Raw genomic sequence first — 26,690 nt, forward strand, 5'->3', positions numbered from 1 at the left:
GATACTGATTGAGGATGATCAGCCATGATCATAATGAATGGTGGTGCAGGCTCGAAGGGCAGAATGGCCTAATCCTGCACCTATTGTCTATTGTCTATTGTCTAGAGCTCAGAGGTCTTATCTATTTTTAAGGATGCACCCATCTATCAAAATTACTATGTTTCATTCTTTCAAATTCACCTTAAGTCTGACCTGGTTCCTTCTTTATGTTTCGGAACCACTGTCTATATGCTTCTGGTACTAACTCATAAGTGCTCAAAATAGCCTGTTTTGACACCTGTATAATCTCTTGACCCCCCTCATCCGACAGCGCTGCATGTACTTCATGAGCTCTGCCACCAGTTTAGTCTGAGCTAGCGCATTACCCACAAGTTCTGTGACCACTCCACCTGCCTAGTCAATTTTTCAAATGAAATAAAGAAGGCTTTGACATTTTTCTCCTAAAAATGTGGCAATGTTTTAACATCTTCATAAATATCTCTCTTCTCTCTTCATCTACATCTTGTTAAATTGACTTACCTGACAAATTTGCAACATTTGAAGTTCAAATTCTCTCATCCATTCTCTTTTTATTTTTTCTCGCTCCCTTTGTTCAGCTAAGAACATTTCCTTTTCCTCTGTCTTTCTCTTTCTTCTTTGTCTCTTTGTCTTTCATCTTTCTGTCTTTATCTCTCTTTCTCTTTTTTTTTCTCTCTCCCTCTCTCTTTCTCTCTCTCTTTCTTCTTTCATGGGTCGCCTTTCACTTTCTTTATCTTCTACCTCCATTTGCCTCAATTGTAATTTAAGTTTTTTCTAATTCTATTGCACTCGTCTGTTTCTCTGATGTAGTTAAATGCTTGACCAACTCCATTTCAATTTTAGCTTTTGTTTTGTCCCTGGTTTAACCCAATTCTAACCTATTTGCTAATTCTAAAAGTATGTCCTTCCTTTGTCTTTCTACACTTTCTTGGCAAATTTTGGAAGCATTACCAAACCCCAGAGCTTCTTTAGCAATCTCAAGAGCCATTTCTCTCACCAACCAACCCAACCACCCCGTGGCTCAACACTTTAAATCTCCCTCCCACTTCACCGAGGACATGCAGGTCCTTGGACTCCTCCATCGGCAGAATGTAACAACACGACGGTTGGAGGAAGAGCGCCTCATCTTCTGCCTGGGAACCCTCCAACCACAAGGGATGAACTCAGATTTCTCCAGTTTCCTCATTTCCCCTCCCCCCACCTTGTCTCAGTCGATTCCCTCGGACTCAGCACCGCCCTCCTAACCTGCAAGCTTCTTCCTGACCTCTCCGGCCCCACCCCACTCCGGCCTATCACCCTCACCTTGACCTCCTTCCACCTATCACATCTCCATCGCCCCTCCCCCAAGTCCCTCCTCCCTACCTTTTATCTTAGCCTGCCTGGCACACTCTCCACATTCCTGATGAAGGGCTCTGGCCCGAAACGTCGAATTTCCTGTTCCTTGGATGCTGCCTAACCTGCTGTGCTTTAACCAGCAACACATTTTCAGCTCACTTTAAATTTAACAAACCATAGGAAATAATTTTTTTTTAAAAATCACCTAGTTTTATTTAAAGATCTAGGACACTGATAGGCAAGTGTTTAAATCTACTGGAATCTTTTGTACATCAAATCTGTTCAAATCCTGTCCAAATCTCAGCCTGGATCTGTCTAAACCTATCCAAATCCTGGATGAGCCCCCAAACTGTTACAACACAGAGGTAAACCCCTCTGTTACTTAAACCAAAAGCCCAGAAAAGCTCAGCTCACCTTGTAATCTGTTCAACTATGAGTGACAAAGAACTCTCAAATTCCACTATTGAAAGAAAATAACATCAATTTATTTTTTAACTCTAAAACTGAACATTAAACAATAACTATTCACAATTCCAATCCCCCTTCTCTTAATAGCTTATTACCTGTCTCCAACTCTAAACAATATGCTGTTCCAATAAGACACTTATTAAAATTACATCAATTTAATTTCAAACCCACACAGCTGCTGTTGTTTTCTGTGTCTTCACTCTTCTGGCTAAAGATCTCCCTGGGTCATCTTCTTTCATTTTACTGTGAATATGTTTCAAGTGAAAAGATACCTTTGACAGTGAAGGTTTACTAATTTCTTGCATCTCTCTTGATGGCAGTTATTCTATCTCTAATTTTTAATATGGTCCGCATTTTTTATATCCCAACATTAGATCATCTCATTGATGCTGGCAAATGATAAATTCAAACTCAATTGGGTTTTAGCATCTGGGGCATAATGTAAACAGATTGATTAGATTTGAATTGTTGTCAAAACAACAACCAAAGCTCAGGTATCCATTCCGCAGCCAAATGTTACATATTTCAATTTTTGGGTATACTCTGGGAGTGCCATTTGGTCATATCCACAGGTGTTTGTAATCTCTCATTTCAGAACAGCATTTATTCTCTCTTAGAGGTACAGCACACACCTTCAACATCAAACCATGTGATGAAAGGGTTAATCTATAACTTAAGCTGGAACTCCACTCATTCTGATATATAACAGTCACTGGATTGAGTATTTGCCATTTAGCTTTTGAAATTAGGAAGCTACAGGGAAGCAAGTAGCTGTTAGGCATAACTGCCTGATGGAGGCATCACACATCCTGTCCACCTCTTAGAAGTAATAGTTAATTTTTTCTAAGAGTTACCTTAACCTGGATATATCTATTGAGATATAATAAACTATGTCCTTTATATATGTTAAGAGTTTCTTCGATGCAGATTTATTTGTGATCAATCCTTCAGCACAGAATGCTGATCAATTCTTTATACTCATACAGGAATGAGGATTGATAGTGGTACATTACCCCAATCACATGGTTGGTATCCAGGCATCACATCCAATGATTACAACCTGACAATACTTTAGTCATTCCTGTGATAAAATGGTTGCAGCACAGCAGATCTGAACCTTTCTCATAAGGGAACAAAACACAGAAGAATCTGCAGGGAAAGGGAAAAAAGAAAGTTTGTAACAACCATGAGAACATTGCCATTTTAAGAAAGGCTCAGCTGGTCAATCAGTAACTTAAAGTGTTTTAACAGATATCACTTGACATAGACTTGTGAAGACACAAGGCAATCAGACCTGGGCAAAAGCACAGAAAAATCCAGTGTAGGTTATAGACAGTCACACTTGGCCTGTCAGTGAGCAGATCTGTGATAAGATGTCAATGCTCCACCACTAAATTAGACCCCTAAGGATAAAGGATAGAATGTTTAGCTGAACGGCACAAAATCCAGGCTGAGATACCGAAAGAATGAAAAAGGAATGCTTGCTGTTAAAACTGACCTTGCTGAAATCATGAGCAAGAGCCATGAGGTACAATTGCAAAATTTAAAATGGGGTCATTAACTTTATGTCAAAGTTCAGAATATTAGCAAAAAATTTCAATTTTGTAGGGACCCTGTAGACAAGATTTAAAACCTGTCAAATATTTCAGGACAAACCTTAGTTAAAAGTTTGGAATATTTTCATAACGAAAATTTTTATGTTCTCAGCAGGAAGAACTTGGAGATACCATTTTGTGGGGGAGAGGCAAGAAATCAAAAGTCTTTCAAATAAGAAGAAAAAAGGGGTGAACCTTTATTCTGCTCAATATGGTGGAAAACCTCTTTATAACGAATATTGAAAAAGGTAGAAATGCTCCACTTTGTTTTCTAAAATTTGGAAGATTACAGTAATACTGCAGGTAAAAGCTATTCTGCACAATTTCCTGTCTTTGAACATTTTAAAATATGTTAAAGCAGCATTGTAACAATATTGTTAAAGTACAGAATTTTAAACTCTAAACAATTCCCAAAAATGCATTGCAATACTTTAAACTGTTCTATCAAATAAATATTTCAGTGCTGAAGACAGCAAATCCTTATAGAATACCAATAAACACAATGTGAAGTATGATTAGAAGGATTTGAGGCAGTTCAAAGGAGGTATGGGATTGATAAAGATAGGTCAATTAAAAAAAACTGCAAGCTTGACAGCAGTTTGAAATAAAACAAGGATTCCGAATGAGAATTTTGTTTCATGGAATAAATAGGAAATAAATGCAAATCTAATTATACAATTAGAATATTTCATAGCAACTGGTTCAAAAACATATTGAAGAGAAATTCAAAAGGCATAATACTTTGTAGCAGATTCAACAGCAAAGATGGTCCTAACAGATCATAACATTGGAATTGATTGTGAACACAGTTCTAAAGAGATAGAACTGCTTCATAGCTGAATTTCAATTCAGAAGCAGTACAAGTTAAATTGTGACTATAATCAACGGATCCTATAGCTGATGATATTATACATTGTCAGAAAATGAAAGAAGACACAAACAATTTTGGTGACAATTAAACTCTCCAAGCAAACTTTCTGAAGGCTTTGGGGAGAAGATATCTTTCATAGTCAAGACACACATTATAACTCTGAAAATCTGCGTACAGTGCAATGACCTCACATGGGTAGTCAAGGTCAGTAAACCTATCTTCAGATGTCATATCTTTACATCTAAGCTCACATGCTGTTCCATTCATCACCTGTTCTTCATTCATCTACCAGCAATCTCCAACAATCCTCGCTCATATCTCACATTTACAGCTTTACTTCGCACACTTACCGCAAACTGCAAGCCTAAGCTAGAGTAAGGATAAAATAAAAGCAAGGGTTTATATTCTACTTAGTTTAGATATGCCCGGGGACCTCAGGCCCATGATTCACATATTCGGCACTATGTGGGAAATCCTAAACAATCCTGACAGTCTGGATGACCAAAAGGCTTTGGAGTTTGAGCAGAAACCAGGGACACTATGATGTAGTCACCTCTCACCTTAACAAAGTGCTGAGATAGAATGGGTGACAAAACAGACAGAAGGGGACCAGGAAGATACAGAGGGAATTCCCCTCTCAAGTGCATCTCACACAGACATCTTTCTCAACTTTGGGAAATGCTGAGAATGATAGTTCCTCTGCAGAAGCAAGCCAAAGCAAAGGTTGTGGCACTGTGGGTGGTCATCAACTCAGGAACAGTGGAAAAAGTGTGGAAGGGAAACACTGATCAAGGATTTATGAGTGAGGGAGTACACGGACACTTCCACAGCCTTAAATATGACTCCAAGTTAAGGTGATACCTTTGTGTGCCCTTAGCACCTTCAAAGATGTCATGGAAGGAGCTGAAGGGAGAAGGGAGAAGATGAACAGCCAAAGATCGTGGTCCATGTTAGGATCGATGGCAGAGGAAGAAAGAGGTCCTGCAGCTAGACTTTGCAGAGTTAGGTATGAAATTATAAAGCAGAACTTCACAGATAGTAATCGAAGGATTATGTTTGGTGCTGCACAGTGGAGAGTTTAGCAATAGAAGGATAGAGCTAATAAATGTATGGCTAGATGAATGATGAAGGATGGATGGTTTTAGATATCTGAGGTATCATATTTGGAGCAGCGAACGTTGAGAGGCGACTTGTTGGAAGTATACATGATTTGGATCGATAGACATCAATAACCAGTGGTCATTGATTTAAGACAAGAGATTTTTGTTAAGAGGGGAGTTGAGAAAAATCTTTTCAAGTAGATAGTGGTAGGAGTCCAGAACTGAGTGCCTGAAGGAATGGTTGAGTTAGAAACTCTAGAAACATTGGAGACATATTTAGATATTCAGTTGCATTACCATAGCCTCCAGTACAATAGGCCAAGATTTTGAAGGTAGGATGAGTGTAATCAGATCTTTGTTGACTGTGCTGTAAATATCAATGAGTCCATGAGAGCCTGGAACTTTCAAAAAGTATCCATGTAAATTGAAAAATTTGGAGAATTCCCGTGTAGTTAAGAGACAAGTTAGCCAGAAAAATGAGACTGTTAAGTACCTAGTCTAACTCCTGAGTAACCCTTCAAGTGTCTTCTTAACATATCACAACCCCTCTTCTTCTTGGATCCAATAGCCCCTCCTTCCTCCTTAATTCAAGACACCACAACCCTCCTCCACTCCTGGTGCTCACCCCCAGAACAAACACCCTATGGTCCAGCCACCAAACCAACACTCCCATCTCTCCTCTGAGACTCAACACACACTGCCCCATCACCCTACTAGGACCACTCACCCACTGACATCTAACCCTCAGAAACACATTACTGGAGGACACAACATGTGCCTGACACAGGAACAGACAGTCAACATGGCCTCCCCACACAAATGCTAGACCCAACATCTACAATCCCTCTATCACCATGGGAACCAACACATCCTCCCCAGTTCCTGGACCCAACAAAACCCCTCTGTTCCATGGAGCCAGACAAACCCCATCCCTGCTGGACCAGATGCAAAACCCCACCCTGACTAAACCTAATACTCAATCCATTACCTGGCCTAATTCTCACTTTACAACCTGGCAAACTATCCACCTGGTGCCCTAACCACATCCAAGAGCATCCTGTGTACCTTGCATACTACTCACCTTGCACCCTATCTACCTTTCATCCAACACATAGAATTATACAATAACAGGAGTGTCTGTGTAGCTGGCCATTTAAATCACAGAGTAGGACAAATAATATCTTTTTGTTTAAAAAAGGAATGATTTGCCTCCCCCTATTCTGCCCAATGAGGGACTTGTCAGATTTAAATAGCCCTGAATGGAACTTCTTGTCAGAAATATGGACCACCTTGCTAATGTATAAAAAATAGGAGTGGAATGGCAAACTGAATGTAATTGTCAGTCTTCGGAAAATACAATCCTACATTTTTATAAGTGGTCATTGCCTGGCACTTTATTGGCATGAATACGCTTATCTGTTGAAACCTGGATGTTCCAAAATACTGCTGCTTGAGGACAAGGACTGTTTCACAGTCTGAGAGATTATAAAAGGAGCTGTGCAGAGTGTAATTACATTTTAAAATGCTGAGGTTTCTCAAATATTTCAGCTTTTTTTTAATGGGAACCCTTCTTGGTTCAGATGCTGGAGATCAGAATCTAGATTAGAGTGGTGCTGGAAAAGCACAGCAGGTCAGGCAGCTTCCAAGGAGCAGGAAAATCAACGTTTCAGGCAAAAGCCTTTCATCGGGAATGTTGATTTTCCTGCTCCTTGGATGCTGCCTGACCTGCTGTGCTTTTCCAGCATCACTCTAATCTGGACTCTTCTTGGAATCTCACTCTGGAAAGAAGAGAAGAATGAAAAAGAGCAGGCAGAAGAGTTAAATAGAACTGACAGGAGAGGAAGAAAAAATAGATTAAAATAGGTTTAGAGAATATTTCATTTTTTCCAATAAAACAACAGCACTGCTTCATACTGATGATGGATGTAAGCCCATTCTATAGTACATGTTCACATTTACAAGTTGGCACATACCTTCCTTGAGAGAAAAACTGATTCATCATTTCCTCAATGAGTAAAATTGAATCCTAGATTGTAGGATTCTCTCACATGCAAGATATTATTAACTGCACACATATCACTTTGGGGATGCTTTAACAAAAAAACAAACGTTATCATGAATTGCAACATGTTACATTGTTGTAATGCAGAACTACTATATGATAACCCAGAGTTTTTTTTAAAATTCCTTTTTGGGATATAGTTGTCCTTGGTCAGAATTGCATTATTTGCACATTCCCAGTTGGCTTGAGAAGGTGAACTATCACCTAAATTTGTAGTACACAAAATGTAAGTTTGTCCATTGTTGGGTTTGAGAGCAAGGTCTGGAATTTTAACACAGTGATATGAAGAAACGTTAATGTAATTACAAGACAGAATGCCATGTGACTTGGATTCAAACTTATGGTGGTGTTCCCATGCATCTACTGCTACTGTCCATCTAGGTGGTGGTGCTATTGAGACACTCTTGGTGGTAGACATTGAAGACTTCACCCGTAATACATTGAGTATCTTTACAACCTTCAATGCTCTTCCAGTTGGCATTCAACATGGTGGAGTACTGAGACATCAGCTTGAGGGTGGGGGTGAGGATTTGGTAATCAACAGGAGGTTTCCTTGCCCATATTTGAACTAATAACATGAGCCTTTATGGATTTTTGAGTCAATGTTGAAGACTCTGATAGCTACTACATCCCAACTATGTTGCTAGCCCTGGTGGGTTTGTCCTGCCAGTGAGTTAGGCGATGGAGGTATCTGAAACATTATGCTTTTCATCCACAGGACGTGGGCATTGCATTTATTGCTTATTCCTAATTGTGTTTGAGAGGGTGGCAGTAAACTATCTTCTTGAAACATTTCACATCGTGGATGTACACCTAGAGTGCTGTTAGGGAGGGAGCTCCAGGAATTTGACTCAGCAGCCATGAAGTAATTGCAATAGAGTTGCATGTCAGGATGACATGTGATTTGGAGGGGTACTTGCATGAGCTGGTCCAACCCATCCATGCCAACCAGATGTCCCAACCCAATCTAGTTCCACCTGCCAGCATCCGGCCCATATCCCTCCAAACCCTTCCTAATCATATACACATCCACATGCCTTTCAAATGTGGCAATTGTACCAGCTTCCACCACATCCATACACTTACCACCCTCTGCATGAAAAAGTTGCCCCATAGGTCTCTTTTGTATCTTTCCCCTCTCACCCAAACCTATGCCCTCTAGTTCTGGACTCCCCGACCCCAGGGAAAAGACTTTGTCTATTTATCCTATCCATGCCCCTCATAATTTTGTAAACTTCTATAAGGTCATCTCTCAGCCTCCAATGCTCCAGCCTGTTCAGTCTTTCCCTGTAGCTCAGATCCTCCAACCATGGCAACATCCTTATAAATCTTTTCTGAACCCTTTCAACTTTCACAACATCTTTCCGATAGGAAGGAGACCAGAATTGCACGCAATATTCCAACAGTGGCCTAACCAATGTCCTGTACAGCCACAACATGACCTCTCAACTCCTGTACTCAGTGTTCCCATTTATTAACTAACTTTGTCCTTCCAATTGATAGAGGTGATAATTTTGGAGGGTGCTATTAGCAAAGTTTTGCTCAATTATTGCTGTGCATCTTCTACACATTGCTGCCACTGTACTTTGGTGAAGGAATAGAATATTGCTGGTGTTATATGAGAATGTCAATCAAGCACATTGCTTTGTCCTGGATAGTGTAAAGCTTCTTGAGTATTGTTAGAACAGCACACGGTGGGCAGCACGGTGGCACAGTGGTTAGCACTGCTGCCTCACAGCGCCTGAGACCCGGGTTCAATTCCCGACTCAGGCGACTGACTGTGTGGAGTTTGCACATTCTCCCCGTGTCTGCGTGGGTTTCCTCCGGGTGCTCTGGTTTCCTCCCACAGTCCAAAGATGTGCGGGTCAGGTGAATTGGCCAAGCTAAATTGCCCGTAGTGTTAGGTAAGGGGTAAATGTAGGGGTATGGGTGGGTTGCGCTTCGGCGGGTCGGTGTGGACTTGTTGGGCCGAAGGGCCTGTTTCCACACTGTAAGTAATCTAATCTAACATCCAGGCCAGTGGGCAATATTCCATTACGCACCTGGCTTGTTTTTTTGTAGATTGTCTGTAGATGGGTTTTGATGGTACATTAGATGAGTTATCTGCCACAGAATTCCCAAATTCTGAACTGCTGTCATAGCCACACTATTCAAATGACTGGTTCAGCTCAGTTTCTTGTTATTGCTAACACCCCAGAAGCTGATAGTGGAGGAGTTCGATTTGGTAATGCCATTGATTGCCAAAAGGTGACAATTAGATACTTGTTTTGAGAAATGCTCATTCCTTTGATTTTTATTGTATGAATGTCACTTGTCATCTATCAACCCAAGCCTGAATGTCCTCTTTCAGCATTTTCATGTGAATTGCTTCAGTATCAAACACTAGCAAACCAGAAGGTATAATTCCATGAGTGTAACTATATCAGGCTGTTACTTGACTAATCTGTGGGACAACTCTTTGAATTTCATCACAAAATCCGAGACATGAGTACGGAAGACATTGCAGGGTCAATGAGGCTGGTTTTTATATTGTTTTTCCTGGTAAATGTAAGGTGGTCCATCTATTGCTATTCCATGGCTTCGACATGTGCCAATTCCATGCAATTGGGTGGTTTGACAGGCCATTAAAAGTCAACTACGTAGCTGTGTGTCTGGAATCACAAGTCAGCCAGATTGAGTAAAAATGACAGATTTCCTGCCCTCAATTATTTTTATGACAATTGACAATAGTCTTATGTTCACCATTAGATCACTTTTTAATTCCAGATTTTTAAATTTAATTTAAATTTTGCCATCCATCATGCTCAGAGTTTAAACCCTAATCCCACAACATTAACCTTGGACTCTGGATCATAGACAAGTGATATGACTGTCTTCCCTAAGTTCACATAATATCTCTGGATCTGTACCTCCATGGTTGCTATGATAATGCTTTTATATTATTCAGTAGTCTCTTTTCTCACTGTGTGCCATTGAACAGCAAGTTGAAAGCATTGTTCTTTCAAATAAGGATCATCCTCTCCATCCAGGGAACTCCCCCTCAGCTGCAGAACCAATTTTGGTGATTTGTCACAAAATATTATTGCATCATATTGATCAAGCTGAACATATTGCTGTACTGCCTTCTTGGTTGGGAAGGAGTGTATATTTAATTTTATAATAGCAGCTGAAATAACTCCACAGAGGCCAGTATCCCATCACCAAGTCACCCCTTATTTACAAATGGCAAGTCCTTGACACTGATCAAGCTCCCTCAGAGACAGCTCTCAGAGTGAACAGGATGTCTGTCACTTTTTTTTTGGACACAGTGAAAAACAACATGTGTGTAAATCTTTAGATTAGATTCCCTACAGTGTGGAAACAGGTCCTTTGGCCCAACAAGTCCACACTGACCATCCGAAAAGTAAACCACCCAGTCCCATTTCCCTCTCAGTAATGCATCTAACACTATGGGCAATTTAGAATGGCCAATTCACCTAACCTGCACATCTTTAGACTGTGGGAGGAAACCGGAGCACCCGGAGGAAACCCATGCAGACACGGGGAGAATGTGCAAACTCCACACAGTCACCTGAGACTGGAATCAAACCTGGGACCCTGAGGCAGCAGTGCTAACCACTGAGCCACCATGCCACCACAAAGAAAGGACACACCTGAGTGGCCCGTGACAAGCAATGCCCTTCTCAGAGGGCAATGCTGCGTGATCAAACAATGAAGGGGAGGGCAGGTATTAAATCAAAGTAGAGTTGGAGGCAAAAATAAAACACTCCACTCCCTGCTGTGCCCACCTTTCTCTGAAAATCTCGAGGGTGTTGGGATACCCAGGAGACACTCCTGTTCTTATCTTACTGTCAGGGCTTCCTGATTGGACCATATTAACAGCCCCAATCAGGGAATTCATATTCTATGAGGTCTATCTAGCTGAACTCGTTACAATCACCACAGCTGCTGGCTAGGAATCCACATGGTGTTTTGTCCTCAGTGCTGTACACAATAGAAAGTTGTCAGTAAAAGTTAGCGTTTTCTTTCACATTTCATTTTAGGTATTGGGGACTGAAGACATTTCTGAACCTTTTTAGAACTCCTACATTTGATTTTGAGGAAATTCACAATGCATAAGTATTGATTTATTGTAAAAAGTAACATATTTGGGGACAAGGTTGACACACTCAAAGTTGTTATGAGAGTAAAGCCAAGTTTTATTGCTTATTATTTTCCCATATAAATTACCTTGGAAATATTTATCATGTACATTTTACAACTATGCAACACATTCACAAGTATGTAACACAGCCTGTTAAATTTTCAAGTATTTGATGTTGGTTCCTCATATTATATTTTGGGAACTTATGAAAGCAGCTCACCGTCACCTTCTCATGGGCAATTAGGCATGAGACATAAGTGCAGGCCTAGCGAGCGACACTTAAATCCCATGAACAACAACAAAGAAGCACATTTTTACATTTTAAGTTGTCCATTTAAGTGTTGAAGAAATACTGTGTATTGCAAGATTTGACATTTCATTATCCTGCACTCTCTGTTGGAGAGGTGTAAATAAAGTTAGTTCAATAATAGCTACTTGCTGTGAATGCAGATAGTGAGCTTGTCTCAAAGTAATTCATGATTATAACCCTTAATATCACCATCTTCAAGCTTGAGGTACAATCAGATCATATTTCATTTTCTTCCAGACTTTATTATCCAAACATTTTTCTCCTGAGCAATTCCACCTCTTCTAATCAAATGCAATCACAGTGGGACAGATTTATCAAGACTGGTGCCTCCACTGAAGAATCCTTGCTCCTGCTGTGGGATAAAACTAAGATTTGGCAGATGAGTCAAGTTATTACTTTTCTTTTTATGAAGATAAATTCTAAAGTAGAAGAGTAAGAGGATCTTAAATGTCACCCTGCAATTTTGGAACAAACACAAAAAGAAGTAAATGTAGATCGTATATTGCAAAACTTTCCTTTTGAGTAAACGTTGCAGAAATTTAAAATCTGACGGCCAGTACCTGTGACTTTAGTTACGTGATTATTTGTTATTGTAGATAATTTGGTATGACTCTTTTACCTGAGCTAGAGTTCAGGTGATTCTTGGTATTTTCTAATAAATTTGTTTTGAAATATTATTATGCATGTCTGGAGCTGGTAGGACTTGAATAGAGGTTTCCTGGTCTAGAGGTAGGGACACAGATTCTAATGTTGACTTCCAAATTTTAAGAACACGAATCCAAATCAACAATATGATCGAGATGAAGGTATATAGACTTGAGTCAATTGGTTATCATAATCAAATGCCTAATTAATAACACAAATAAATGTTCCTGACAAAGAAAATGCTAGAGAAACTCAGGTCTGACAGCATCTGTTTTTTCCTTGATCTCTGTTTCAGATATCCAGCACCCACAGCATTTTGCTTCAGTTAATGTGTCTGTTTTATGCAACACTGACAACAAATATCAGTGCTTTGATGTCTTCAGAATGTGGTGATTATCCTAGTTTTTGAATCACTGAAGTTCTTGAACTGATTGTTTTCCCATAATTGCACTCAGTGCAGAATTTTGAGTTTTGTACTGCAAAGTATAAGTCAGGATAGAATCGAACATGAACCTAAAAGTGTATTTTTATATCATTGCGCTTGTCCTTTTTTGGTGGGAAAGCTTGTGTCGCTAGGAAATGTTATTATGTCAAACCTGTTGTGTAGCTCCAATTCATTTACTAATATTCATTGTTTTATTGTTTTATTTCTCCGTGTTCGGAAGCCAATCTTTTATCCTTGCTAATACGTCACTCTCTGTAGATTAACTTTTATTGTACACAATATTCCTTAATCAGGCACTTCATCAAGAACCTTTCTAGAAATCTAAATACACCATATCCATTAGTTTTCTCTTTATTCACAGCACATGTTATTTTAAAAGCCTCCAATAAATTGGTTAAATATAATTTCCTTTTCATAAAAGTATGTTGACTCTGTTTGATTAACTTGAATTTTTCTAAGCACTCTGCTTTACTGTCTTTAGGAACAGCTTCTATTAATTTCCTTATATGTTAAGTTAATTGCCCAGTAATTTCCTTCCTTTTTTGAATAAAGGCGTTATATTCATTATTTCCAATTTAATGGCACCTCCACTGAATCTAGGAAATTTTGGAAAATTAAGCTCAATGCATCAACATGATATTGCTGAAAAAAGGCACATTTCACCAATGATTAATGAGTTACAGTCATCAGAACATTTATAAGAATACCAACATAAAGGGAAACAAAATGTTACGCTACATGAAAGCAAATGCTGATTATTTTGCAGAGAAACATTGCCATGGTGAGGGCAACAATTACTTGGTTACTGACCGTTAACTGCCAAGTTTTGGTTAAATATTAACTAGACAGGTTGCCTCTGATTGGACAAGCCATCACCACTTGAAATGAACCAGAGAATGGCCATTTCCTAGTTGGTATATATAAAACAGTTCCTGTGTGTGTACATGTTCTTATTAACATATGCACTTCCAGTACATGCAAGATTACCACGCTATGAGCCTGACTGCCAAGCTTAAACAGCTCATTAGCACAATTATTAACAGATTTAGGACCAATCATGAAATCACATTTACTGTTGCACACTGTAATTTGAGTTTTGCAAGAATGAGTTTGTTGGTGTAGTCACTACTTTTTCTCTGACAAACAGCTAAAGGTTGTCGGTTTGCTAGGAAGTGTAAACCTTATGGACATATTGCCTACACATCTTGCACCATTCCAGCAAGGAATTCATCCATTACCTTGGTCAATTATATGATAGACAGAATATCTTATTGGCTCAATGATAACTTCCAGTTGATAGTGAACACCACTTATTTTGTTAATTCATAGTAACAATATACAAACATTTGAGATATATTACACTTCCTCAGTAATCTGAGGTGAATAGCACTTTTACGGAGAGAGAACATCAGGCTGATCTATGAGTTCCTGCAAACGACAGTGAGAAATGATTTGATCAGGATAGCCATTATGTTGCAGGATGGACAACATCAGGCTTGCATAGTGAGAAAATAGCTTGACCCCTATTATTGAGTCATAGAATCAAAGAGATCTACAGCATAGGAAAGGGTTTCAGCCCAACGTGTCTGTGCCGGTGAATAACAGCCACCTACTGATGTTAATCCCTTTTTTCCAGCACTTTCTGAAGTTGCTGATAAAGCCAACCTGATTATGCAATGGAATTATAGGATTTCTGAAGTGCATATTGAGAAGTGATGATGAGAATTATGAAATAACAGAGTTATGTTGACAACTAATTTAAGATTGATTGGTGGATTCCCAGTATGGCACACCTTTTGTACTGGAAATTATATTTATTAATATGCTGGGTTTTGTTCTTGAAGACAAAAATATCACAGACAAACATTGCAACTATTTTTACACAACAAAATATTTGAAAGCCAATCTCTGGTTTATTTCTCAAGCTTTGACCAATCAGAGTCAACATGTCTCATTTAAATACGTAAATTCGCTTGATGAGCTGGAAGATTTGTTTTCATACATTTCGTCACCATAGTAAGTAATATCATCAGTGAGAGTCTGATGTTGGTACACAGTATGGCAATGAAACGTCTGAAAACAAATTCTCCAGCTCGGCAAGCTAACTTACATACTTGTCATCAACCTGAGCGATAAATCTTCTCAAAAATGCCTCATTTAAATTTAAACAAAATTTGAAAGTTAATTATCTGTCATTATCTTACTGGTGCATTCTTCATGACAATATTTTTTACCAGATTTGACTTGCCAAACCATCAACATTCTTTTTTTCATGCATATAAAATGTTAAATCCATTTATGTTGGCACTTTTGCGAATATCCTGATGACTGCACATTGAAAAACTTTGACAAAATGTGAATATGTTAAGTTCTATACCACAACCAACTATATGTTTTTTATCAAGGCTTATGGAAGGTAAGCACCAACCATTGCGCCTGCTGCATTTATGATCTACATTTTTGGGCTCGTGATAGTAACAAGTAGTGTGCCACAGGGATCAGTACTGGGATTCAACTCCTTATAATTTATATAAATGATTTGGATGAAGAGACAGAGGAATGGTAGCTAAATTTGTTGATGACACGAAGATTGGTCGGAAAGTAATTCAGGAAGAGGACATAAGAGGCAATTAAAGTATATCAATAGGTGAAGTGAATGGGAAAATCTGGGAATTGGAGAAAAATGTGGGTAAATTTGAAATTGTCCATTTTTGTAGAGAAAATATAAAAGAAGTATATTATCTTAATGATGATAGAGTGAAAATCTCTGAGATGTAGGGAGATCCTTGTTTTCTAGTACATGAACTGCAAATGTTAGTATTCAAGTATGGCAAGTAATTAGGAAAGCTAATAAAATTTATTGTTAATTTGCGAGGGGAATTGCATACATAAGGCAAGCAATTATGCTTCTGTTATGCAGAGCATTTATGAGGCCACATCCAGAGTACATTGTAAATTAGTAGTTTTCCTTATATCTATGCATTGGATGCAGTTCAGAGAAGGTTTAATGAAGACTGGAATAGGTGTGTTATGAAGAAAATGTGTACAGACAAGGTCTGTATCCACTGGAGTTTGGAAGAGTAAGATATTGTAGGATATAAGATTCTAAGGTGTCTTGAGAGAGAGGAGATGTGGAAAGAATGTTTTCTATTCCAAGAGAACTTAGAATTAGGGATCACTGTTTAAAAATAAAGGTGACCCATTTAGGATGTAAATGAGAAGAAGTATTTCCTCAGAGGCTTGTGAGTTTATTGAACTCTTTTTCACAAAAGACAATGCAAGTTGAATCTTTGAATATTTTAAAGAATAAGCAGATCAATTCTTGCTGACCAGGGAGTGAATTGTTATCTGGGATAGCTGAGAATGTGCAGTGAGATTTCAGACAGATCAGCTATGATTTTATTGCATGGTGGAGCAGGCTTGAGGGACTTCTACCCCTAATTTGTATATTTGAAAATTTAGCTATCCAGTTCAACCACTGCATTCGCCTCACTAAGTTCTTTAAATCATATGTATAACAAAATCTATTGGAAGGAGGGACCTAGTGTATATAAATAGACCAAACTTCAAAGAGAACACAACACAACTATATTTCTTTGATAAGATTCTGAGACAAAACAAGGAGAAGGTTAAGATGGATGAAATGTAATCCAAATATCAATTGGTTATGAATTCATTTTTATTGAAGTTTGAAGAATATCAATATATTCAAGTTACCCTTTTCTACTTATTTAGATGATGAGGCTTTTTTTTCAAAAGTTCTCTCCTCTTAACATTTTACATCTTTGCTTTGTCCTGAAGACTAAACTTCTGTTTTCATATTTACTCCGTCTCAAATCCAATGGACTAAACGATAGCCAACTGTGCAAACATTTACTCAGAATTTTCTAAGATTATAATTAGCACAATTACAAAGGACTTACTTTCTTTCCTGCGACCTCAAGCAACAAAGCAGATGAAAGAAACTGAAATTCCCAGCCTAAAGAAACTGAAATTCCCAGCCTAAATTTTGTATTGGCTAACCGTACCTTTTCTGCTTCATTTCATGATGTGATCAAATATTGGTCACATTATTATTATGTTATTCATTTGAGAATTTTCCCACAATTGTTTTCACTCTGCTGACATATCACCGTTTGTAGTGGGAATATCATTTATGTACATAAAAGTAATTTCTGTTACACACGTAACAATGTTGCAGCAGCATGGTAATTTCGGGTTTGGACTCTTAAGTTTTCTACGACCTATAACTGATGTTTACATCAGTAGGTTAATTTCTTATTCTCTTCCTAATTTGTAAAAACAGTTTTCTTTTTAATTTATTCATGCAGACAGTAATTTTATATATTTTTACCAAGTCCTTTGAATGCAACTAATATCTGAACACCACCCTTTTCAGCACATTAGCATTAGATTGCACTTGGACAACTTTTAATCAGTGGAAATCGTGCCACTGAGTATATTTACGAAATATGCTAATTGCACATATATTCACAGATAAAATTAATTTGTACCAATATTCACAAAATAATCATTCTTCAATATTCAATTGAATTTAACGATATTTTAGCCTGTTTTGAAGGTAAAAATATACAATTACTATTTTCATGAAGGTGCAATGGCACCAAGACAGAAATAATTTGGAGCCTCGGAAACCTTCTAAACGTAACTATGTATGAAGAATTATGTATCACTGCATTCGTTTGCTAGATCACTGAACTTTACGTTTGTTGACTGAATTTATATTTTTCAGCATTCTGAGAGTTGCCCTGGGGCTTCCACAAGCTGAGTTTTCTCGTCTTGATGAATCACTCTAGTCTTGGGAGCCATCCATGCACAGATTCTGATGCATGTATATTGACAGGAGTTGACATGAATTCAGACAGATATTAAATGAATTAATACATTTGGAGCATTCATTACTAAATTGAAAATAAGGATTAGAACTTTAACTTCTGAAATTTTTCTGCCTTTGGGAATCAATACCACCTGGTGGGATATCACAGGAAACATGCTATTAAGAGTCTGTTACTGTGTTTGCCATACAATTAAGAATGACAAACTGAGGAGAACAGTGTGGAACTAGAAAAGGATACTGACAAATTAATAAATTAGTGGGCAGATAGTTAGCAGATGCACAGAAGTGTAAGGAGATGCACTTCATTAGGAGGACATTGAATTACAATATCGAATTTGGGGTAAAATTCTAAAGGGCCTGCAGGAGCAGAGGTACCTGGAGGCATATGTGCACAGATTATTGAAGGTGGCAGGACAGGGAAAGAGAGCAGTTAGTAAGCATAAGGGCAGGATATAGACAATTAAAATTGGGCTTTGGGTGCTATTGTTGAACAGAGAGGTGTTGAAGTTTGCATCGGAAATAGACACAGTTGTTAAGAAGGCATTTAGTATTCTTGTCTTCATTTCTCAGACCTTTGAGTATTGGAGTTGGAAAGTCATGTTGAGGTTGTACAGGGTGTTGGTGAGGCCTCTTCTGGAATACTGTGTCCAGTTCTGCTCCTGTTATAGGAAGAATATTATCAAGCTGGAGAGGGCTCGAAAAAGTTTTACCAGGATGTTGCCAGGAATGGAAGATTTGAGTTATAGATATATATGGATAGACTGGGACATTTTTCACGTGTGTGGACAACTGAGCAGTCTCCTTATTGAGGTTTTTAATTCATGAGGGGTATAAGTAGGGTGAATAGCAGATGTCTTTTCCCCAGGGTGGGAGATTTCAAGACTAGGGGGCATATTTTTAAGTTGAGAGGAGAAAGATTTAAAAAGGACGTGAGGCACAACATTTTTACGCAGAGCTGTTCATGTGTGGAATGACATTCCAAAGAAAGTGGTAGATGCAGGTACAGTGACAACGTTTAAAAGACATTTGGTAAGTGAATGAATAAGAAAGATTTGGGGGGGTGGGATATGGGCTAACTGCAGGCAGCTGGGACTAGTTTAGTTTGAGATTATGGTTGGCATGGACTGGTTAGACTAAAGAGTCTGTTTCCATGCTATATGACTCTATGACTCTATACAGTATTATTAACCTTATTAAGAAGGGCATAGCATGCAAGAGGTGATATTGAACTTGTACAAGACACTTATTAGATTTCAGTTGGAGTATTACGTCTTTTTGTGAGTACCCACATTATAGGAAAGATGTGAATGCATTTGAGAAAGAGCAGAAGGGAATAAACAGCAATGGTTCCAGGAATGATAAAACTCAGTTATGAGGGTATATTTAAAATCAGGAGTGGGCTAGAGCGAGTTCATAGGAAGAAGCCATTCTTGCTTCTAAAAGAAAACAAGTGAGAGGGCATAGGTTTAAAGTGATGTGCAAAAGAAGCATGGGTGATGTGAGAAAAAAGCTTTTTCACTCAGTGACTTATTTGGGTATAGAATGCATTGGGGATGTATGGCAGGGAGGAAGGTTCAATTGAGATCTCCAAGAGGGCATTGAATGATTACTTGGACTGAAATTGTGTTCAGGGAAAAGACAGAATTGACACTGGGTGATAGAATCAGTGCAGATGTGATAGACAGGATGGCCTCCTTCCATGCTTTGTCAATTCTGTGGCCTGACAAGTGACTTTCAACTTCAATGTGGAAACAGACCCTTCAGCCCAACAATTCCACACCGACCCTCCGAAGAGTAACCATCTTGATCCATTCCCTTATTTCTATACATTTCCCTCTGACTAATGCACCTAACACTGTGAGCAATATAGTGTGGCCAATCGACCTAACCTGCACATCTTTGGACCGTGGGAGGAAACTGGAGCACCCTGAGGAAACCCACGCAGGCATGGTGAGAATATGCAAACTCCATGCAAACAGTCACCGGAGGCTGGAATCGAAGGCAGGTCGCTGGTGCTTTGAGGCTGCAGTGATAACCACTGAGCCACCGCACCGCACCAGGGCAAAGACCCAATCAGTAGGCCAGCAATTTTGGACACACAGCAATGTCAACATAGTGAATGGTAGTGTTGAATGTGGTGACAATTACAGGCTTTCCCATTGTAAAGGGTGCTATTGATTGCATGCATCATTTTTGCATGTCAATTTTTGGAATGAGCCAGAATTAATTACCCATTTCCTTGTAAAGTTGTGTGCTTGGTCTGCCTGATTCTGTCTGACAAAAGAAAATGAAAAGCATTCAATAGGTATAAAGTGAGTTCTGTGGAGCTACTTTTACCCAGGAACAAGATGCTGTCCAAGTCGTGGTGAAAGAGCAGATGTTTTAATCACTAGCTGGGTTACATTTAGATAAATAAGAAGTAATAGCAAAATTCCCTGAAAAGCTAAGACTGAATGGGATGCATCCAGAGATACTATGTGAGGTAAGCATGCAAATTTCAGAGTTACTTGCCTTAATTTTCCAGTCCTCCTTGGATAGATGACTGAAGAATTGCAAACATTATAATAATTTTAATCAACCTGCTTGAAAATGTTATGACACACCTCTGAGGCAAGAAAGACACAAAACATAGATCTTCTGACTCAATATTTGGGGCAGTACTCCTACACTACACGACCCTCAAAATCCTCTTAAGGATGGAAGTTAGTACCAATGTAGTAAACAGTTTTAAAATACTCATCCATTAGATCAGGAAACATTTTACCCTTATTGAAAATGGATGTAGTGATAAAGTCAAAAAACTGCAGTCCTGTCAGTTTAATACAATTTCATTCATGAGGTAGTTTCAAGAAATGTTAATTCAGGACAACAAAGATCATTTGGAAAAACATAGATTAATTGAAGAAAGCTAGCATGCATATGTTAAGGACAAATCATTCTTAACTAGCTTGGGTTTTCTTCGTGAGATAACAGAAAGGGTTAATGAGGGCTTTCTGGATAATGTTTCCTTTTCCTCAATTTTTTCCTTGTTCTATCTCAGAATTTCATCAGAGGAAACTGGCTTTGTTGCATTCCCTTTGTAGTTTGGTTTTGCAACAAATTTGTTAACATTTTCCATAAATGGATGTCTCCTGCCAACAAATCTGCTTTGTGCACATGATTTTCAACCAACCTGGAGAGGAAAATGCAATGGTTGAACTGGCTAGCTAGCAGTGATCCAGGTTAATTTATTCAAAAAGTTCAGAAACAGTCCCAAGTCTACTTTACAGTTGGCATCCCAGTATGGCACACTCTTTTGTACTGGAAATTAATGGATAGCCATTATGTTGCAGGATGGACAGTAATATTACTATCTCCATAGTTGCCATGATATTGCTTTTGTATTATGTCAGTTGTGGGTTTTCTCACTATATGCCACTGAACTGTAGATTATATGTAGATGAGTTTTGATGATACATTATGTGAGTTATCTGCTGCAGAATTCCCAAATTCTGGTCTCTTCTTGTAGCAACACTATTTAAATGACTGGTTCAGTTCAGTTCAGCTTCTTGTTATTGTTAACACCCCAGATGCTGATAGTGGAGAGGTTCGACGTGGTAATGCATCTCTGAAGTAACACCATTTTAATATACAAATCGTCTTACTAACCACAGGTAAACTCATTATCCAATTAATGGTACTAAGTGTTTCTGGAGGCCATGATCAGTCTGGAATATAGTGCTTAAAGGTAGACAGCAGCCATGACTGGGTTTGTCATTGCCTTTCAGATTGGAGTAAGCAGGCAAGAGATCAAAAATCTAAAGCCTCATGGTGAGAACAAGTGGATAATATGTTAATTGGAAAGTACTTGGTCCACTCTGCTCAAGAAATAACACTGTTGTATCACCATTTGAGCATCTTATTTTGATTATTCCTTTCTTTTCAACCTGATAATTCAGCAACAATATCACTTTTTGACTCTTTGCAGTGATGAAGTGTCTTAGACTTAGTGTTTGCTTTTCTCATTCATGCCTTTGAAAACCTCCTTCTGATCCTCAATAGTCCATTAACAAGCTCCTCAATGAGTGTAACAGTTTGTTAAGAAAGAGACACTTAAAAATTGGAAGTGCTGCTCTGAATTGGCCTTGTATAACTTAAAATGAAATGCCAGATCAGACCAATGTCAATCATTTCTAAATGTTTGATAAAAACAACTTCTTCCTAGCTGCCATCAGTTCTGAAGAACGTTCACTGAACCCAAAATATTAGTATTGATTTCTCTCCAGAGATGCTGCCAGACCTACTGAGATTTTCCTGCAATTTCTGTTTACGTTTCTGATTTCCAGTATATGCAGTTTTTTTGCTATTTTATTTCCAAATGTTACTGTTTTGAATTTCTTTGATTTAATTTCCTTTGATTTATTATTGTTACATGTACCAAGACATAGTAAACAGCTGTGTTTTGTGAGCTAACCAGACAAATTATCCCAAACGTAAGTACATCAGGATAATAGAACAGAATGTAGAATATAGCGTTATAGCAACAGAAAAGGTGTGGAGAAAGGTAAATTCTAATACATGAGAGGACTGTTCATAAGCCTGAAAACAGCAGGGAAGAAGCATTTATGAATCTCTTGGTATGTGTTTTTCAAACTTTTGGATTTACTGCCCAATGGAAGAGAGTTTAACTGGGGTGGGAGGGGTCCTTGATTATATTGGCTGCTTTCCCAAGGCAGTGGGACTTATAGGCAGAGTCAAAGGAAGGAAGGCTGGTTTTCGTGATGGACTGGACAGCATTTGCAATTTCTCTCTGACTTCTTGCAGTCCTAGACAGAGCAGTTGCCATACCAAGCAGTGCTGTACCTGGTTAAGGATGCTTTCTATGTTGCACCTATAAAAATTAATAAGAGTTATTGTGGACATGCTGAATCTCTTTAACTTTCTGAGGAAGTAGAGGCATCATTGTGCGTTTTTGACTGTAGTGTCGACTTGGATGGATCAAGATAGATTGTTAGTGATATTTACATTTAGGAACGTGAAGCTCTCAAATATCTCCTCCTCTGCACCTTTGATGCACACAGGGACATGCCAGCCACTCCACTTCCTGAAGTCAATGACAAGCCTCTTTGTTTTGCTGACATTGAGGGAATAATTGTTGTCTTTGCACCATGACACTAAGCTGTCTATGTCTTTCCTTTGTCTCATTCTAGTCTGGGATCAGAACCACGATGGTGCTGTAATCAAATTTGTAAATGGAATTAGAGCAGAATTTGACTGCACATTCATGAGTGTATAAGGTGTATAGTAAGGGGCTGATACACAGTCTTGTGGTGAAAGAGTTTTGAGGATTATTGTGAAGTACATGTTTTCACCTCTCCTTACTTATTTCTATCTGTGGTTTAGGAAGTTGAGAATCCAGTTACAGAGAGGGGAGTAGAGTCCTAAGTCTCAGAGTTGGGCGATGCATTTTACTGGAATTATGGCATTGCAAATGCAGCTGAAGTCAATAAATAGGAGTCTAATGTTGGTCATTGTTATCCAGGTGTTCCAGGGATGAGTGCAGACCTAGGGAGAAGGCATCTGCCATAGACCTACACTGATAGTAGGCGAATTGAAATGGATCAAGGTAATCTGGGAAGCCGAAGTCGGTTTCTGTCATTACTATCCTCTTGAAGCACTGCAGAATAATGAGTGTCAGAGCCACTGGGTGGTAGTCATAAAGGCATGTTGCCTGATTTTTCTTTGGCAATGGAATGATAGCAGTCTTTGCGAAGCAGGTGGGAATCTCACCTCATTGTAAGTAGAAGTTTAAGATGTTTGCAAATACACCTACCAACTGGTCAGTGCAGGATCTGTGTGCACAGCTGGGCCAATCGTTTCCCATGAGTTCCTTCTCAAGAAGTCCGATCTGATGCCTGCAGCAATGACTGTGGGGACAGGTCCACCCAAAGCTGTCAGGGCAGGTGACATTATTTGTGACAATACTATGGCTTTGAAAAGTGTATTTTGTCCTTTTTCTTAAAGAAGAGAGGTTGAGACAGAGGTACCGAGCAGACTGCTCCATGCCAATAGAGTAAACAGCTTGTGAGGCTTTGGCTTTTTTTAAAGTTGGAACAATAGAAGCAGCATGAATGGGTTGAGTCAGGCTCCCACAGAACCAGGGTTTCAGTTCAACTTTCAGTAGTCATTTGGGTTTGGAAGTTGGAAACTATCTCTCTAAATCTACTAGAATTTTTTTTTCTGTTACAGCTAAGAACTGGGGTTCTCTTCCTGCTGCCAATAGATTGTGTGACAATCTATTTTACTGACTGTGCCTTTGTCAAGGGTGTGTTTATTGGATGTTACTACACTGGAGCAGTTGTTGTTTAGTGATTAAATAATCTATTATTCTGTTAAGTTTTCCAACAGAGTTAAAGTTACATCAATTCTTCTTCTTTTTGTTTGTATTTTAACTGGAGATAAGAAGAAAGTGTACTTTGCTTAAAGTTGAATAGCGAGAGCAATTGAATTACATTTGGAACACAGCAGCTCACACTTGCCTTTAAATAAGATAAATGTTATGGTCTAGTCTATCTCCTAGCTATAGTTGAAGGGGGGTTGGTCTGGTCCATAACACATTTCACTGACCTTCTGTTCAAAATGAGCTTAGAATGCTTTCAGCTCATTGAAGAGAAATTCATTGTTGTCAGTGCTTCTACTCGACTTTGCATTGTATCTCTCTATATTGAATAAGTTTTGCCACAGTTGATGAGTGTTCACATGTTCGTGGGCGGCACAGTGGCACAGTGGTTAGCACTGCTGCCTCACAGCGCCGGAGACCCGGGTTCAATTCCCGACTCAGGCGCATGTTTGGAGTTTGCACGTTTTCCCCTTGTCTCCGTGGGTTTCCTCCGGGTGCTCCAGTTTCCTCCCACAGTCCTAAATTGCCGTAGTGTTAGGTAGGGGTAAATGTAGGGGTATGGGTGGGTTGCGCTTCGGCGGGTTGGTGTGGACTTGTTGAGCCGAAAGGCCTGTTTCCACACTGTAAGTCTAATCTAAAAAAAACATGGTTAGTCTGGACTCTAGCATAGTCTTGTTTCTTGGAAACCTGCTGGCTTTGCAAAGATTGCACCGAGATTCCCTGCATAGTTCAGGGTCACCTGATTTGAACATCTGAGTGAATGCTAGTTTCCCCACCATTGTCGTTGCTCTGAACATTACACGACGTGTTGGAGAAATTGAGTTATAGACATGCTATCAAGGAGGGGCTGATGAAGGGCTTTTGCCCAAAACATCAATTCTCCTGCTCCTTGGATGCTGCCTGATTGGCTGTACTTTTCCAGCACCACACTTTTCGATGATGCCAGCAAGGACGGCTATTTTTAAAGCACACTCACTCACAACTGATCTTGCTCCTATGGGATTTTAAAAAAATTAAACCACTTTTGTGGCAAAGCTGCACACAAACCACCAAAAAATTAGATATGTAGGAGACTTTCATAACCTTGATCATTCTGCATTCCTATTGTTCAATTTTAATGTTCTGTCAAGATACTCATTAAATGTGAAATGCATTTGTCAGTTAAACTCCAATGCTTTATTGTGAGTTTGGTAAACAGGTTGGGTGGGCAGTTTCTTTCAGCACATTGTTGAAGGCCAGCAAAATTCAATAAAAGGTTCTTGGTAAGAGGTGGTATATTTGTGTAAAGAAGTATTGGGTTAAGGGCATTAGAGTTCATAGAGAAGGAAGATTAGCTTCAAGTAAAAGATAGATAGATGATATTGAGATACAGATCAGTCGCAATCTGTTTAATTGAGGTGTAACAGACTTGAAGGGATGAACAAAACCAAAACAACTGCAGATGCTATAGATCAGAAACAAAAATAAAAATTGGAGGAAGGGTCACTTAAGCTGAAACATTAACTCTGATTTCTCTCCACTGATGCTGCCAGACCTACTGAGCTTTTCCAGCAATTTCTGTTTTTGTTTCTGAAGAAATGAATGGTTGTTTCCTCTTTCTATGTTCTATTGCTGAATTAAAGGTTTGGAAGAACTCATACAGTAAGAAGTGGATTGAGCACCATTCCCATTGAGTTGATTTCTGTGTTACCTTGACAACATGCCTCTCTTTAACCATGAGAATACAGCTGAATAAAAATAGCAAACAAAACATTTGGATTTCATTTCTGGAAATATAAATTTGAAAAGCATTGATTTATATTACATTTATGTAAAACCTTGGTCAGACAATACTTGGAATAGTGTACACAAATCTGATGCCTATATTCCAAAAATAATATTTTGGCAGTGGAGAAAGTCCAAAAAAAACCATAACAATGTTACTAAAGCACAGAAGATATATTTCCTGATGGACACATTAGGGTTCTTTTCTTTGAAAAAAGAAATTAATGGGTGGCAATGAAAGAGTTTAATGGAACAGACGTAGAGAAAATATATCCTCTTAAAATATAATGAATGTGAGAAGCATTGAGAGAGAAGGGCCCCTTAAAGATGAATGAGGTCATCTTTGTTTTGAACCTCAGGTGACAGAAGAGATATTAAATGAATATTTTGCATCAGGTTTTACTGAGGGAAAAGAAATGGAGGCTAGAGAATTCAGGGAAATAAATGCTGATGTATTGAAAACAGTGCTGGTAATCTTAAAAAACCTAAAGGTAAATGAACCTCCAGTGATCAAGTGAATCCCAGGACATTGAGGGGAGTTAGAGAGAAAATTGTGGGGCCCCTAGCAGAAATATTTGCATCATCTATAAACACTGGGGAAGTACCAGAGGACTGGAGGTGGCTAATGATGTACCATTGGTTAGGAAAGTCTAGAACCAGACACCTGGAAACTATGGACCTGTGAGTCAACATTGG

Source organism: Hemiscyllium ocellatum, chromosome 15 (assembly GCF_020745735.1).
Source record: "Hemiscyllium ocellatum isolate sHemOce1 chromosome 15, sHemOce1.pat.X.cur, whole genome shotgun sequence".
Lineage (NCBI taxonomy): Eukaryota > Metazoa > Chordata > Chondrichthyes > Orectolobiformes > Hemiscylliidae > Hemiscyllium > Hemiscyllium ocellatum.